This window comes from Lissotriton helveticus, chromosome 11 (genome assembly GCF_964261635.1).
Source record: "Lissotriton helveticus chromosome 11, aLisHel1.1, whole genome shotgun sequence".
Lineage (NCBI taxonomy): Eukaryota > Metazoa > Chordata > Amphibia > Caudata > Salamandridae > Lissotriton > Lissotriton helveticus.
This window is the reverse complement of record NC_136072.1, coordinates 1,133,303,399-1,133,322,050: the sequence shown is the minus strand read 5'-3', so window position 1 is coordinate 1,133,322,050 and position 18,652 is coordinate 1,133,303,399. Positions and strand designations below refer to the sequence as shown.

The 18,652-nt window shown below is 44.7% G+C and overlaps 1 long non-coding RNA gene across 4 annotated transcripts in view; it reads left to right on the top strand.

Moving 5' to 3' along the window:
• The window catches only part of LOC144792715 (uncharacterized), a 493,208-nt gene that overhangs the window by 281,166 nt on the left and 193,390 nt on the right, over window positions 1-18,652 (top strand). For all 4 annotated transcript variants that reach the window (XR_013602611.1, XR_013602614.1, XR_013602612.1 and 1 more), the window contains one exon: window positions 15,526-15,670. This is a non-coding gene — a long non-coding RNA (uncharacterized LOC144792715). The remainder of the gene's footprint in view (window positions 1-15,525; window positions 15,671-18,652) is intronic.

Genomic DNA, 18,652 nt, shown 5'->3' with positions numbered 1-18,652 from the left:
AATGCCTGACGTGTTTCTGGAAGATACGACTTCCTTCATCAGAGGCTTTTACAGGATTGATGTGTGCTTTAGGACTCTGTTCCTCTTTAATCCAATGCGACTTTACACGCCCCCAGATGGGCGGGTTCCTTAACCAGCAAGGCATTGTGGTATACAGAGTCCTGGCATTTCACGCACTATTTCTGGAAAAAACAGTTCGCGCCCTCAGCTGGGCCCCCAACCAACAGTGCCAGCTCTCATCCCTAGCCGGTGTCCCACAGTGCGATTCGGCAACTTCCTGGTCGCGTGGTCCCCACTGTTAGTAGGGGTGGTGCAACTCGGCAACTTGGGCAGCCGCCTAGTATTCACGCTCCGTTTGCCCAACAAATTGAGTTGCACTCTGACACAGGCGAAAGGTGGCAAACCTTTATTTTCAGTATGAGCTGACATCTGCCTGCTGTTTCCAAATCCAGTCTCTCCCGTTCTTAATGCCTGACGCGTTTCTGGAAGATACGACTTCCTTCATCAGAGGCTTTTACAGGATTGATGTGTGCTTTAGGACTCTGGGGCATATTATCAAGGGGGTTTATCTCCGCTTTTTTGGCTTCAAAAGCCAAGAAAGCGGAGATAAAATTATCTCCCTATTACCAAGCTGTCGCTAACACCAGTTAGCGACAGCTAATAGGAGATAGCGACCATCTTGGGCCCCGCTTTGCATATCAGTGATATTTATCACTAATGACATGCAAAGTGGGCGTTCCAAGTCGCTAACATCGCTATCTCCTATTACCAACTTTTGGAGATATTCGCGCTAAGCGCGAATATCTCCAAAAGCTAACACCTGCCCTGAGCAGTTCTTAGCCATGTTAACCAATGGGAGGTGGATAACATGGCTAAGAGCATTTGCTCGATAATGCATGAATATCGCTGACTTTTCAGCGATATTCATGCATTGCGGCCGTTTTTTATCGCATTTGCGATAAAGCTTGCTAATAGCAAGGTTTATCTGCGATAAAAATCGCCAATGTGCGGCGATAATTTTTGTCTCTAAACAAGTTAGAGACAAAAATTATCTCTATTGGTTGGTAATATGCCCCTCTGTTCCTCTTAATCCAATGCGACTTTACACGCCCCCAGATGGGCGGGTTCCTTAACCAGCAAGGCATTGTGGTATACAGAGTCCTGGCATTTCACGCACTATTTCTGGAGAAAACAGTTCGCGCCCTCAGATGGGCCCCCAACCAACAGTGCCAGCTCTCATCCCTAGCCGGTGTCCCACAGTGCGATTCGGCAACTTCCTGGTCGCGTGGTCCCCACCGTTAGTAGGGGTGGTGCAACTCGGCGACTTGGGCAGCCGCCTAGTATTCACGCTCCGTTTGCCCAACAAATTGAGTTGCACTCTGACACAGGCGAAAGGTGGCAAACCTTTATTTCCAGTATGAGCTGACATCTGCCTGCTGTTTCCAAATCCAGTCTCTCCCGTTCGTAATGCCTGACACGTTTCTGGAAGATACGACTTCCTTCATCAGAGGCTTTTACAGGATTGATGTGTGCTTTAGGACTCTGTTCCTCTTAATCCAATGCGACTTTACACGCCCCCAGATGGGCGGGTTCCTTAACCAGCAAGGCATTGTGGTATACAGAGTCCTGGCATTTCACGCACTATTTCTGGAGAAAACAGTTTGCGCCCTCAGATGGGCCCCCAACCAACAGTGCCAGCTCTCATCCCTAGCCGGTGTCCCACAGTGCGATTCGGCAACTTCCTGGTCGCGTGGTCCCCACCGTTAGTAGGGGTGGTGCAACTCGGCGACTTGGGCAGCCGCCTAGTATTCACGCTCCGTTTGCCCAACAAATTGAGTTGCACTCTGACACAGGCGAAAGGTGGCAAACCTCTATTTCCAGTATGAGCTGACATCTGCCTGCTGTTTCCAAATCCAGTCTCTCCCGTTCGTAATGCCTGACGCGTTTCTGGAAGATACGACTTCCTTCATCAGAGGCTTTTACAGGATTGATGTGTGCTTTAGGACTCTGTTCCTCTTAATCCAATGCGACTTTACACGCCCCCAGATGGGCGGGTTCCTTAACCAGCAAGGGATTGTGGTATACAGAGTCCTGGCATTTCACGCACTATTTCTGGAGAAAACAGTTCGCGCCCTCAGATGGGCCCCCAACCAACAGTGCCAGCTCTCATCCCTAGCCGGAAACAGCAGGCAGATGTCAGCTCATACTGGAAATAAAGGTTTGCCACCTTTCGCCTGTGTCAGAGTGCAACTCAATTTGTTGGGCAAACGGAGCGTGAATATAAATAAATATATATATATATATATATATATATATATATATATATATATATATATATATATATATATATATATATATATATATATATATATGTATATATATATATATATATATATATGTATATATATATATATATATATGTATATATATATATATATATATAATAATTTTTAAAGCAATCAATGCAGCCTCCCAGAAAAACAAATACATAAAGAGGCTAAGCAGTGCTGTGCAACCTTCTCTTTGCACACACACAAAGAAACCAGGAAGACCAACAGTCACTTGAACTGCCTTTAATGAACATCAGAAAAGTAGCCCTGCAAAGAAAAAGGCAGGCATTGTTAGCCCATGACTGCCTTGGAACTTCAACAGCAGACACACCCCCTTACATCACGACAAATTAGCGTCCCCACGTCAATCGTGTAGGAGAGTATGGAGTACTTGAATATAAAATCATATTGTAACGAATGGGAAGCGTCCTTTATAGCTGACCGGGTGATCTTGGAAGCAGGGTCTGTCGAGTCACCAACCTCGATTATGATCAGGAGTTGGGAAGGGTGTCTCATCTGTTGCCCTATAAGCAACAGATGAGGTCCCGAAGAAGGTGGTCATAATTTGGCAAATACCACCGAAACGTGCGTTGACCTGTTTATGTAAAGACCCTGCACAAAACACGGTCACAAAGACCTGAACATCTTTGTCCTTTGTATGACCATTTTGTGTATGTGTTCTTGGGTGGGTTTGATAATGTGTATGGCATGAGTGAGTATGTGTGTGGATGTGAGAGGCGAGTATGTTCTTGTGGTGGATCCATAGGGGTCCTATAGAAAAAAATCTTTCATTTGGGTGAAAATGTTCATGAAGATTGTTTTTCTCTATTTATGAAATGAATAATACATATGTAAAAAAAGAAAAATGAAAAAAACTATGAACACAATGTATGGTATTTAAACCTGTGATACAGATAATAAAATAAATAACCTTTGTAAAAAAAAATTAAAAATGTGATAAAGTAGGAACTGGTTTGCATATCATGTCTCTAATCTAATGCTAGTAGCCCATTGGAGCTGGTCTAGCTGTGGAAAAGTAAATTCTGCCATGTTCTGTGTCCCTACGCGTCCTCCATCATATGTTATGTGTGCATGATTAATATGCATATGTATTCCCCATGTTCGATTAAAGACGCAATTATAGTTGTGTCCACCTCTAGTATGCCTGTTTCCAGTTCTCGTGAATGATACGAATATCAGGCCTATGTAAAGCTACGTTGCCACGTTTCTCAGTGTGCACGTTATTTCATTATAAAGTCCCCGTTCCTAGGCCTCAAAAGGGCCTGGACACCAGATTCAGCTCCTGTCTCCTGAAGCCCTCGCTGAGGAGTGATACAGCCCCCACCTGTATTCCTGACCCTTCACTTACTTCCTGCCTCGCAGTGCCCGGTTCAGCCTGGCTCTGCCTCTGAGTCTGCCAAGAGTATGTTATGATTCTAGTTATCAGTCCAGCCCTCCTTCTCTGCATTCCTAAAGCTACTGAATCGCATCAATAGTTACCGTCACAGTCTAGCCTTTACGTCTCCATGTTAGAGAAATACTGTATTTAATGGTCATTTAATATTCTTCATCACGCACTACATGTAGAATAATGCATGCACCAGTCTTAGAGTCTGTTAGCCTTTCCCCTCCTGACTTCTAGTTTATATCAACATGTTCTCTAAACATAAGATACTAGATAGGGTTTAGGTACATGTCGCCCTGACTCTCCAGACTTCAGTCTCTGCTCCTAGCACAGAGTTCGTAGCCCCCAGCTTCTCCTAGTAACACGTCATTGCCAGTTTGCGCGCACCATCAGGTTAGAGGTCCCGGCTCCTTAGGTAGCCCCCTCCATGTTTCCGCCCCATTTATGACATATTCTGTTACGTTTGTATCACATGTCTATGTATACGCCCTGTTACACCTACTTTCACCCTTATCTTTCGCGACTGCTACGCGTCGCACCCTTTGCTCCACCCACTGCTCCGCCTATCATATGTACTGTAATGCAACTGTTTTAATATATATATGCCTGTGTATTGTTATTAAAGGTTACGCCAGTCCTTTCCCCAGAGCGCGCTCATCCCAGATCCAGCCCCGGCAGCTGCCGGGCCACGCTAGTCCAATCCGGCCCCCCTGCCGGGCCCTGCCATCCTATTCCTATGCAGGTTGTCCTGTTCCTGTCCTTATGCTGTATTAAACCTGCAAACTCCTACTACCTCGAATCTTGACTCTTATTTATTGAGCTATCTGTTATTGCTATGCCCAGACAAAAATAGATCCGGTATTATTTATTTATATACCACATAATGGCGCCCGAATAGGGACTTGCCCTTTCCCCACGCGCCGGTGAAGCACACGCCGGCCCCCTGACCCTCTGCAGCCGTGACGGAACCATACTGTGCACCGGCAGATATTTCTGCTTCAAGTATCCCTCAGGCCCACGGAGGAGACGGAGGTGGCGGTCCAGCATCCAGACGAGGCGGTGGAGGAACGCGGCGAGTCCCGACCAGAGCCCAAGCCGAGAGTCCAAGGTCCGAGGTATCCGGAGGCCCACCCGTAACAGAAGTCCGAAGTTCGTCCGTCCGGCGTCGAAGCAGTCCCGTCCAGTCTGAGGCCTTCCGTTCTTACTGCCCGGTGAGTACCATTACTGGGGTAGTATCTAGACAGGGTCAATCTAATTGACTCTGGTCCGTGGGTTGGTGGTACACAGACCCACAAAACGAAGTGTCCACTTCGGTGGATGCGGGTCCTGACGTGTCTCTTTATGAGACCGGTGAGTTTCGTACTGTTTCAGCAGTGCATCTAGTTTCTGTTCTAGTCAGGTCTGTTCTCGAGAAAATTCATGTATTCTGTTTTCCGTATTCCAGGAAGTATTCTGTTCGAACTGTTATTTTAAATGTTCTTCATGTATTTCAATGTCGTGGTATGTGTGTGAAGTAATTATCGTGTTCATTGTGTATTGTATTGTGTCCAGATTATAGTTCAGTCATGCCGCTATTTTCAAAATTACGTCAGTTAAAAAACTAGAAAAGGTCTGCTAGAAGCAGCAGTTCCTGTCCCGCCTAGGGACAGTCCAGGTCATTTTATGTATCAGAAACATGGCATAAGCGCCATATTGTATCTAGATTTATGGGTAGAGTATACCAAACAGTTAGAGGACAAGTATAGATGGCCCGTATCAGGTAGGTGGGATGCCGAGTGCATCATGAGAGTAGAAGAAGCATTATGGAAAAAGAAAGCCAGACAGTCACAGAAAGATGCCATCGAGTTATGGCGCAAAGAATCTCATAAAAGAACCGAAAAAGAAATCAGAAAGTCAGAATTAAGTAGAGAATCCTTAGAGCGAGCACAAGAAAAAGAATTAATCGAGATAGGTGAACGAGTTAAAACCGAACAGTCAGACAGACAGAGGCATGCCCTTATTAAGGGTATGTACCCTCTTCTTGCCGAGGGTTTGCCAAAAGCGACCCCGGAGGCATCCAGTAATTTTCCGCCACCACTAGTTCCGACCAAGCTACGTCACAAACCGACCGCAGCTGATATTTTCATTTCGTCCTATTTGGACGACACAGTCCCGGAATATGCAAATCCTGTTCCTGCTCCGCCAGTCCCTGTAAATCAGGCACTTCCCGCTCCTCCAGACACCGGAGTACCTGTTACGGTACCCCCGGTCCAGCCCGCCATACAAGTCCAGCCTGCATTTCCATTTCCCACTCTGCCAGGACGAAGAGCATCAGTAGACGACTCTAGTTTAGGGGCCGCAGGAGAAGGTCCTCCAGGTACCCCGCCGCCACACAAGCGTTTAACGTTAGTCGAATTACATGCACAAGCGTCACAGCGTACGCCCAGGTATCAGTCTGTTGCAGAAATAAGAAAAGCCCTTAACGAATGTGGCTATGATCCAGTCCCAGGCGAGGATAATATGGTTTTATATTCATTACGCGTAAGAAAGGTGACCGAGTATCTGGTCACCCTACCGGATATGAAAGAAGATCTAGACAGAATATATCGTTTCATTCGTACAGGGGATGATCCAGAAAGTATTAGTGACGTCCTGTCTCAAAGGAAAGCTGAAATTCAGCTCATGATATTAAAGTTTCTGATTAATTGTCTAATAAGAGAACAAGATTATCCGACCAAAGATCAAGCCGAAATGAGAATCCTGACAAAGTGGAGTGATAATATAGCCGAGGGTAAGCATAAGACCATCAGCAGTATAGAGAGTATGTACAAGAAAATTCGTAAGGAAATAATAAGGTTACATGATCAACGTAAAGCAGCACAAGTAAGCGAGAAAGAAAATGACTCTGCGGAAGAGGTAGAGGACGAGAATCCCGCCAGAATAGCGTATGTAGGAAAATCTAGATTTCCAGACCGACATTTACGCCTAGAACACAAGTCAACTTTCCATCGTCCGGCACCAGAACAAGGTTCTCTAGAACAAGTATTTCAAGCTACCGACCACATTCTGAAATCACGAATCGGTTATAGCGAGTTAAGTACTATGCATGAACAAGAACTAGTCCGATCAGCAGTCCGATGGACTACTGATTCTACCACTTTTCCAGACGAAATAGTGGCACAAATGTTTCTGAAACTGCCCCCAGCCGAGCAGCGACTGGTGGGTATGTATATGATCCAGCGCCTCATTACATTGTATGAGGGCCAACATTCTGATCCAGGTCCGTTACATGATGTCCTGAACGAGTTACTCCAGTATAAATGGAAAGGTTTAGGTACTGATTTAATTAGTGTCATTCTAGAACAGCGCCACAAATATAGTATGTTCTTGAACCCGCATTTTGTTCATGTCTCACCTCCAGAAAGTAAACCCTTTTACATAGACAGACAGAATCCGTTACGAGAAGTACACCCAGTTAGGACAACAGATGGTGAAATGCAACGAGTGTTTGTTTACACTCCGATTACAAAGATGGAACTCTTAGAGATGAAAAAGTTAATTCCCTGTCATGATAAAGATCCAGCAGGGTTCCACCGAGAATTAAAAGACATGCTCCGTATGGGAGAATACACGTATCCAGATATTATTAAAATGTTAAAAGTCCTGTTGCCCGCAGGGGTATATGAAAAACTCAAGGAAAAAGAATGGGAGGTGGGAGAGAAAAAGATCGATTGGGCAGTTCTAGAAGCTGAAGATAAGATACGAGTACCAGGTACCGGTCTTGGAGATAAATGTAAAGAATTACCAGAATTATTAATACAAGTTTTGCCTAGATTATTGACAACTAGAAAAGAAGACTGGGATGCAATCTCAGCCTGTAAACAGAAACAAGACGAAGACATTAGTGATTTTTATTCTAGATTTGAGAAATGTTTTAGCATCAACAGTGGCCTCAAGACAAGTAGCGAGTCATACCCTCACCTTTTTGTTACTAAATTAGTCGAGAATTCAAGTCCACCAATTAAAAACCGAGTTTTGAAAGTCGAAAGTACCTGGCAAGCTAATACCCCGTCCCAGATGTTACAGATGCTTCAATATCACCAGAATAGAATCAGAGAAGAGCAAGAACATGAGAGAAAGCGTATGAAAGACACGAAAATGAAAGTACTAGTTGCACAATCTGTTCCACAAGACAGTCAGAAGAGGGGTCCGAATCAAGCCAGTCATCCTACAGCTCCCGTTAAAGGGAACTGCAATTATTGTAAACAGCCAGGTCATTTTATAAACGAGTGTGCTGTTCTGAAACACAACATAGCTACCGGTAAGACTAAAGAAAGACCACGTCCGCCTAGACAAGAACAAGTTTCACAGACTATTCAGCCACAGAATGCACCACAGACAGTTACTGTACCGCAGCCCATCGCTGCAACACAGCATGTTACACAACAGATGTACCAGTATGCACAGTCCGAGTATCCAGAGTATCAACCGTATTCATGAAACAGCCTAGAGAGGGAGGTAGGCTTGCCTCTCATCGAGATACCTGTAGATCAAGAAGGTCCCTATGTTCACAGTCAAGTACTAGGGAAAGACAGAAAGTTTCTGATTGATACAGGGGCAAGTAGGACCACCATCAGTCACGCCGAAGTTCCAGGGGCTCCGCTCTCAGGCTCTAGAAATGTTTCCCTTGGATTTTCAGGAAAACCTATTGTAAATGAAATTTCAAAACCAGTTACTTTAGAAGTAGGTCCATTGTCCCGCACTACTGATCTGTTACTTACGAAGTCATGTCCAGAAAATGTATTAGGCATTAAGACACTGAAAGAGTTAGGTGCAGTTATATGCTGTTCCCCAGAGGGAATACGATTGTTCCTACGTGACTTCAAGGGTCACTATATATTACGAGACTTTGATCCGAGATTGTCTAATGTTCCGCAGCATCTATGGGCGCGAGGTCCAACTGATGTTGGCTTTATGCAAATCACACCCCATCGTGTGACTCTCAAGCCAGGTGTAGTGTTACCACGAATCAGACAGTATAGATTGCCACCTGAGGCTGTAGCAGCCTTATCCAAAATTATTGACGAGCTCATGGCTCAAGGAGTAGTTGTAGAAACTGACTCCAACATATGTAATTCTCCGATCATTCCAGTCATGAAACGTACTGATCCAAATGCACCTCCAGTATATCGATTAGTGATTGATCTTCGGGAACTTAATAAATGTATTATTCCCCAGTACCCAGTTGTCCCAGATATCTCTTCCCTATTGACAGCCATTGATTCTGAAGCCTCATTTTTTTCGGTCATAGACCTCAAGAACGCATTTTTTAGTGTCCCCATTCATCCAGACAGTCAGTTTCTTTTCCGATTTTGTTTAAATGGAAGGAGCTATATGTTCACACGCGCTCCTCAAGGTTTCACGGAAAGTCCTAGTATTTACAGTCAAGCACTCAAGAGACAACTAGACAATATTCACATGCCAACTGACACTGCCCTGCTCCAGTATGTCGATGATCTACTGATCACAGCCCGTTCTGAACGTGCTTGCGAGCGAGCATCACTTACAGTCTTGTATTTCCTTGCCGAGATGGGGCACAAGGTGTCCCTTTCTAAGCTTCAATTCTGTGTCCAGCAAGTGATCTATTTAGGCCACTTACTGTCCAAGAGGGGTAGGCAGTTGACACCAGACCGTATCCAGTTAATAGCGAGTCTTCCTCAGCCCAAGACCCAGAAGGAGGTACGTGCTTTTATTGGCCTCACTTCTTATTGCAGACAATGGATTCCTCAGTATGCATTTCTAGCCAAGCCACTGATACAGTTAACGACCCAGGAGGCAGCCGTATCGACTGTCCTCCCTTGGACATCTGAACATACACTTAGTTTCAATGAGTTAAAGAAAGCCCTATGCCAAGCTCCAGTCCTAGCTACACCGAAATACAGTAAGCCTTTTACACTTTTCGTCACAGAACGTGAAGGTACAGCATTATCTGTTCTCACACAAGATCAAGCAGGACAATACAAGCCTTGTGCTTATTTTTCGAGCACATTAGATCCAGTAGCCCAGGCTCTGCCTGCGTGCCTCAAGTCAGTTGCAGCCACAGCACTAGCTATCAGACAAAGTGATTCCATAGTCTTAGGACACTCCCTGACAGTACAAGTTCCACACTCTGTGGAAGTTCTTTTAAACCGAACACAAACGCAGCACTTGACAATTGCACGTTTAACAGGTTATGAATTGACACTGTTCCAGCCACACATAGAAATCAGACGCTGCAACGTTCTAAATCCTGCTACATTGTTACCATCAGTTAATCCAAATCCTGCCACACACGACTGTGTGGAAGTAGTTACCATTACGACAAAGCCAAGACAAGATCTGACAGATATTCCATTACCAGATCCCGACCTGACACTTTATGTGGATGGTTCATGCATGAGAACAAATACAGGAGAACTAGTAGCTGCGTATGCAGTGACTACTGACACCGAAGTTATAGAGACACACCGTATTGACACCCTGTCTGCTCAAGCAGCAGAGCTAGTTGCTCTGACTCAAGCCTGCATACACGCCAAGAACCTGAAAGTTAATGTTTACACAGATTCACGTTACGCATTTGGAGTTGTACACGACTTTGGAGTGCTCTGGCAGGAGAGAGGTTTCATGACTTCTCATGGAACCAAGATTCAGCATGGTCTCCTTATTCAGGCTCTGTTAGATGCCATACATTTACCGACATCCATTGCTATCATGAAGTGCAAAGCACATACGAAAGTTACTGACACTATTTCCCAAGGTAATGCTCTAGCAGATCGCACAGCCAAGCTTACAGCACAGACTCCAGACATTCCAGTTAACCCGACACAGACACTTACTCCAGATCCGACTACATGTATGACAGTTAAGGACCCTACTCAAGATGTCATAGATATCCAGTTACATGCTACTCCCGATGAAATCAGGAAATGGTCCGAACAAGGAGGGGTCCAGACAGATCAAGGATGGTTAACGAAGGGTAAAACCACATGGTTTCTCCCCGACTCCATGGTTCAAGTCATTGTTAATACCGCACATAGTCCAGCACATTTAGGAGAAAAAGCTATGTTAGACAGTATCCAGAACATTTGGTTCAACAAGCATTTACGAGCTGCAGCTTAGCAGAAAGTCCGTACCTGTATGATATGTTGCCAGTTCAATCCAGGTAAAAGTGTCCCGGTGGAACAAGGTGGATTCCAGCCTCCTGACCACCCTTTTGAAGTCCTCCAGATGGATTACATTCAGATGGAGAGATGTCGAGGTTTCAAGTATGTCCTCGTAGTTGTATGCGCTCTGTCCAGATGGACAGAAGCATATCCAGTTCCAGATTACACAGCCGCGACCACTGCCAAGCAGTTGGTTCGTGAGTTCTTCCCACGTTATGGACTCCCTAGAGTCGTATATTCTGACAACGGCCAGCCATTCTCATCTGAGTTGATGAAACATGTTTCCCTTTTGTTAGGGTACCAGTGGAAGTTCCATTGTGTACGCCATCCTGAAGCAGCCGGTCTCGTAGAGAGACATAATCAGACCCTGAAAATTCGAATTGCAAAAGTTTGTCAAGAGAAAGGTGTAGACTGGCTAGTAGCTCTGCCAGTTGCTTTGTTCTATATGCGCATGGTCGCACATTCCAGATCAGGTCTGTCCCCGTATGAGGTCGTTTTCGGCCGCCCCCCTAACATGTGGGGTACTCCTAGACCCCGAAGTATTACCGATGTTTCAAGTAATATGCTGACAGATTACCTAGCTTCCTTGATGTCTGCCCTCAACTCTTGTCGTTCACAGGTTGCCGCCGCATTTCCAGACAATACCGAGGTGGCACCGCATGAAATCGTTCCCGGATCCATGGTCCTAGTGCGAAATTTCGATCGCTCAAGTCCGCTGGAGCCTCGCTGGAAGGAGCCCCGACAGGTCCTCCTGGCCACCCGTACAGCCGTGAAGTTGGAGGGACGCAAAGGCTGGGTGCATCTATCGCACATCAAGAAGTTTTATGGATTGAAACCAGTTTCAAAGAACATTTCCGAGGATTTAAAGGACTGCCAAAGTACTATTCCTAAGGACTGTCCCGCAAAAGACACTGTTACTACACCCTCCCTGTTAGAGACAACTCCGCAACAGGAGTATAAGAAAAAGTTAAGGTCTAGTAAAATAAGTCAGCCAGTTTGATTGTCTAAGTCCTCCCCTAGGTGAAACGGTTAGACCGGTTTCTGACATGTATAAAATAGACCCCCATAGTGAGAGAGTTAGTCAAAACTCAATCCGATGTATCGTTTTTCTAAGTTTCATATTATTTCTCAACATTATGATTTCCTGCACCAGTTATGCATTTTACCTGTATTTTCCAGTTTCTCATGTAAATAAGTCTTCTAATGTTACAGTAGAGCACACGTTTAGTGATCTGCCTCCTCATGAACTCTCTTACCGCCTCGCTATGCGTAACAATTCCTTTATCCGCATGTTACATTATTCACACCAGACCAGCAATGCCACTAATTGTTGGGTGTGTGGTCGACTCCCCCCTTTCCAGACACCGAAGGGAGTTCTGCCACTCTTTCCTTATCCATTTTCACATAATGGTTCGTGTGGAGCATGGTCCACGTTAACGTCATCCTTAACAGATATGTCTTTCCTTAACAGTACATGTTTCCCAGACAAGCAAGGTCTTCCCCACAGAACAGGGTTAGATCTAGAGAATGAAGTTTACAATTTAGGAAATTATTCTTCGAATTTCATGGTCCTGAATGTTCAGTCTGATCCTACTCCAGACTTACCTACTATATCAGTACTACCAGTCAAAGGCGAATTATGTGTCCGAAATAATGGTTCCGTACATGTAGGACACAGCGATTGTACTACTATTGTCAAGTATAGTGACAGTAGGAAATCTATTTTTAAAGCCTCACGTCATTCTTATTTTATTTGTGGTCAAACTGCATATGTTCGTCTGCCCCTCGACTGGGAGGGAACCTGTTACATTGCCTTCCTACTGCCACCTGTTTTCCTAGCCCCATCCGATTATCATAGAAATACACATCTAGTACACATTAGACATAGAAGGGAGATCGAGTCCCCAATTGTCGATTATACTGAAACTGCTCTAGAACAGTATACAGATTTTAATAGAGGTTTCTTCTTCTTTATAGGACCTATCCAGAATAGTAAGCTAATTCGTAGGTTAACCAGAACCCTTGAAGCAGTAGTTAATGAGACTGCCTCTGCTCTAGGTAATTTAACTGAAGAGCAATCTGCTATGAGATTTGTCGTTTTACAGAATCGTCTCGTCCTTGACGTCATACTGGCCGATAGGGGCGGGGCATGTAGAGTCATCGGATCTAGTTGCTGCATTTTCATTCCAAATAACGCGCCGTCTGTTTATTCAGCTATAACCAGACTCCATAAAATTGCCCATCTGTTACACCAAGATCCAGGCACCTGGACATGGTCCGGTTGGTTCTGGAATATAATTTCCGCCTGGGGGTGGAAAGTCTTGTCCCTTCTAGGTATTGCAGTAGCGATCATATTCAGTTGCTGCCTCTGTATACAATGTGGCCCTGCGATTTGCGGCATTTGTGCTACCTCTTGTATTCCTAGTCCCAAGCCCCGTTCTAAATCCCGTTCCAATAAAATTCGAGACGAGCAAATGATACTGTATGAAATGATAGATGGTATCATGAATATTGATGTTTCCTGATGGAAACGTAGTGACAAGGAGGGAATGTGGAAAAGTAAATTCTGCCATGTTCTGTGTCCCTACGCGTCCTCCATCATATGTTATGTGTGCATGATTAATATGCATATGTATTCCCCATGTTCGATTAAAGACGCAATTATAGTTGTGTCCACCTCTAGTATGCCTGTTTCCAGTTCTCGTGAATGATACGAATATCAGGCCTATGTAAAGCTACGTTGCCACGTTTCTCAGTGTGCACGTTATTTCATTATAAAGTCCCCGTTCCTAGGCCTCAAAAGGGCCTGGACACCAGATTCAGCTCCTGTCTCCTGAAGCCCTCGCTGAGGAGTGATACAGCCCCCACCTGTATTCCTGACCCTTCACTTACTTCCTGCCTCGCAGTGCCCGGTTCAGCCTGGCTCTGCCTCTGAGTCTGCCAAGAGTATGTTATGATTCTAGTTATCAGTCCAGCCCTCCTTCTCTGCATTCCTAAAGCTACTGAATCGCATCAATAGTTACCGTCATAGTCTAGCCTTTACGTCTCCATGTTAGAGAAATACTGTATTTAATGGTCATTTAATATTCTTCATCACGCACTACATGTAGAATAATGCATGCACCAGTCTTAGAGTCTGTTAGCCTTTCCCCTCCTGACTTCTAGTTTATATCAACATGTTCTCTAAACATAAGATACTAGTTAGGGTTTAGGTACATGTCGCCCTGACTCTCCAGACTTCAGTCTCTGCTCCTAGCACAGAGTTCGTAGCCCCCAGCTTCTCCTAGTAACACGTCATTGCCAGTTTGCGCGCACCATCAGGTTAGAGGTCCCGGCTCCTTAGGTAGCCCCCTCCATGTTTCCGCCCCATTTATGACATATTCTGTTACGTTTGTATCACATGTCTATGTATACGCCCTGTTACACCTACTTTCACCCTTATCTTTCGCGACTGCTACGCGTCGCACCCTTTGCTCCACCCACTGCTCCGCCTATCATATGTACTGTAATGCAACTGTTTTAATATATATATGCCTGTGTATTGTTATTAAAGGTTACGCCAGTCCTTTCCCCAGAGCGCGCTCATCCCAGATCCAGCCCCGGCAGCTGCCGGGCCACGCTAGTCCAATCCGGCCCCCCTGCCGGGCCCTGCCATCCTATTCCTATGCAGGTTGTCCTGTTCCTGTCCTTATGCTGTAATAAACCTGCAAACTCCTACTACCTCGAATCTTGACTCTTATTTATTGAGCTATCTGTTATTGCTATGCCCAGACAAAAATAGATCCGGTATTATTTATTTATATACCACATAGCCCTACAAAAAAGAAATATAGGTCGAGTGGGAGGTTTTGAGAATCTGTTTGGTCTTTTGTTGTCCCCTTTTTCTCCCAGACCTACAATTGAAAAGTCAGAGGGGGTTCCTGTATCAATGAGCCCACCATCCTGTTCTGCATTTTGTATACCTGGAGCGACTCAGCCCCTTATTTTGATTTCACTGTCGATCAGACAGTGCTCTATCTAGGTTGCTCCCCACTAGTCCTGATGAAGACCCGCCCCCCTGTAAGGGCTGATTCGCCTTCTTCCAACTATCGAGGTCGAAACGTTTACTTTACTTGCAACTCAGACCTGTACTTATTATTCAGAGCCCTAAAGCGGATCAATGGTTTAGCATTTGTGGCACCGCAGGATTTGGGCTGTTAGCTAGTTTGTTTAAACATTGTTAGACAGGTCTTCTTCTCCACAAAATGTATATATTGTAATTATTGGCAATTCATTCCTGCTATCACTTCTTCACTTTGTCACATGCACTTTTTTGAGCACTAATTTCACCTTTCACTATGGAGCAATCATTGAAACTGTGAATTTACCATTATTGTATTATATAAACCGTGTTGATTATCAAGTGGATCGGATCAGTGTCTAATTATCTCATTGTGGGGTGGTTTTTTTTTCTCACTACGTTTCCCTCTTGAGATCATCATTGATTCAGTTGGACCATCCTTATATGTACCACCTTATATGTACCAAGAAATGACTGAGAGCACAATTATATTTCTTCCTCTCTCAAATAATCTAAACAGAACATCTGTTTTCCTATTCTAACTTCCAGGTGTGTAGGTGAGGGCAACATCACATCAAAACAAGAAAGTGACCAACGCACCTGTGTAGGTGACTTTCCCTTGATTGATTTTAAGTCAGTGAGATTTTGATGATGCACATATACGGTGAAAGGTTCTTTGGCACTCACTAAGAAGGTAATGTCTCCATTCTTCAGTATTTTATAGCTAGTAACTTCTTGTATGGTATAGTGTACCTCAGCTGAATTAAATGTATTTGAAACTGAGCATGATGTGTAACTGTCCAGTAGAAGAATGTCATAATGATAAATGACCCCTGTTGCCATATCAACATGGTCATTAACATAACAATACCTTTGGTGTGCCTGTGTGTCTTAAAATGGATGCAACCGTAAACTTTCTCTAACATCTAAAAAACCTCTTGTGTCTATTTAAATAGGAAATATTTTCTAGTATTTTGGCTAATAGGATGCACTATTCTAGAAAAACCTGGTGTGAACCTCATTGGGATGGCTGTGGTAAGAGGAGGAAGACCCTGCGAATAGGTGTTGATTTGTCCCACCTTAACTTCCTTTGTCATCTGTATGTCCACACGGTAATGCTTGACGAAGGTGTGTGAAGACGCCCATGTCACCACTTCACATATAGGGCCAGAGTACGATCTCGCTAGGAAAACCCTCCGTACGACTCGGATCCGGAGGGCTTTCCTTGCAAATTTTGCTCTGCGCGTCGGAACGCCAGAGTACGATGCACCCGTATAGGTGACGGACTCAGTTCTCTCGGACTCCCATTGAACTCTATAAGACCCTGTATACTGTTCGCGTAAACAGGCTCCCATAGCAAAATGGGTGGGTGTGGAAACACGTACACTCAGTGGCATGGTGCCCCCCACCCTGTGCATGCATGGAAAGGGGGGACCCATGGGTACCCCCACAGGACAGATTCTCACAGCCGTTTCATCTTGCTGAGACTGAGTCGATACGGCTCTCCAAATCATGCATCATACTCACTCGTTCGGAAGCCGGCTCCATTGCACAGCATGATTCGGCTGCAAAAGAGTTGGACTGACAGGATCGGGTTCTGAAACAATTTGGTCGACGCGGACGAGATCTTCGCATCGTACTTGGTCGTTCGGAACCGCGGACAATTTGTTCAGAAACATAAGCTCAGAATCGGATGTGCTCATTCCGGAACCAGTCTGGACTCCTTCCTAGCGAGATCGTACTCAGGCCCCTAGTGTCTATTGTCACATTGGTCGTAGTTGCCCATTTTTTCCTTGTTAAGTGAGCTTTTGGCCAGGAGTTTCATTTTTCCCGCTGAAGAATAGCATACCCGATTAGCTTCTACAATCCAACGTGCAATTGTCTGTTTTCTCACAGGTGCTCCTTTGTTGGACTTAGAGTAAGAGACAATTGATTCCCCTTCCGGAATTGTTTTGTCTCCGGTACATAGTATAGTAAAGCCCTTCTTAGGTCCAGGGTATGAAGTTTTCATTCTAGTCATGTTTGTGGGGTTTTGAAGAACACTGCTAGCTGAATGCTTTGATTCATGTGGTATTTGCTTACTACCTTAGGTAGGAATTGAATCTTGTCCTTGTAGATCTGCATGTATGGTTCCCCAATAATTAATGTCTGTAGTTTGCTTACTCTCTGTAGAGATGTTACAGCAGTAAGAAGGCAGTTTTTATTGTGATGTATCAAGAGTTCTGCTTTGTGCATGGGTTCAAATGGGTCTGTAATTAGCGGTGTTAGAACTGTGTTTAAGATCCACATTTGGGCTGGAGTATTCCTTAGGGGCTGCAATTCTTTTGGAACCTTCCAGGAACATTTTGATGACTGATGATGTGAAAAATCCTTTACATGAAGCTTCCCTGGTGAAAGCTACTATTGCAGCCAAGTGCACCTTGAGGCTTCAGTAGTTGATCTTACTGTCTAGCAAGTGTGTAAGAGATATAAGCACTGTTTCCTGTGTGGATATTGAATTTAGGGTATTGTTCTCTGTACACCATATGATGTACTGTTTTCACCTAGCTGTGTAGCATTGTCTTGCGGTTTGTTTCCTTACCTCTTTTAGTATCTCCATTGTTCTCTGCAGTAAGTTTAAATGTCCAGACTATGTACTCAGGCACCAGGCTGCTAGGTTGAGTGCTGCTGGTTCCGGGTGAAATATTTGACCCCTCTCCAGTGTGAGGTCCTTCTCTGCCTTGAATTTGATCATCTGTGCCTTGGACAGTTCGAGTAGGCTTGAGTACCAGGTTTGCCTTTCCAGTTGAGGGGCTATGAGAATGAGGTGTGTTCCTGGTTCTCTGGCTTTTTCCAGTTCCCTTTGTAGTAGAGTAATTGGAGAAAAAGTGTTATGCAAATGTGCCTGACCAGTTTAGCCCTTTTGATAGGTGTTGTTGAAACCTGAAGGCGAAGAATTGGCATTTTTCGTTTTCCACTGTTGCAAATAAGTCTATTTCTGGTGTCTCCGGAAGCTTAAGACCCTTTGTATGCTCCTTTGCTTTATCTCCCTTTTGTGTGAGCTGCTGTTCTGCCTGCTGAGCTGATCTGTTTCTGCGTTGTCCTTTCCTGGCAGGTGAATTGTCTGCTGATTAATTCTTCCTGGTATGGCACATTGTCATATTTCCTGAGCTAGTTTGCTTCGGGTGAATGATTTTGTTCCTCCCAGTTTGCTGAGGTAAAACATTGTTGTGGTATTGTCTGTCTGGATCAATATAGTCTTCCCTCCTATGTGGGCTTGGAACACCTTTAGTATCAGAAACATAGTCTTCATCTCTGAGAAGTTGAAATGTTTTATGGAGTCTGCATAGTTACATTGACCCTGTACTCTCTGCTTTCCTATATATGCTCCCCAACCCTTGTGGAACACATCTGTTGTGATGGTCACTGAGGGAGTTGGTGATTTGATAGGTCTATTTCTAACAAAGGAGGGAGGGAGAGAAAAAGTGGATTCAGTCTCCCCGAGTATAGTACAAAAACAAAGTAGAATACACTAGGGCAGTTTGAGATGGTCCCTATTGTGATGGGGAACACTCAGTATTGTTTAAATACCCCTCACACACCAACAGGCCCCTTGGTGTCATGCTTCATCATCGGGGTCTTCGCACCCCTCTACGGGATGCGGCGTGCTGCGATCGATGACTACGTGGGAGCACTT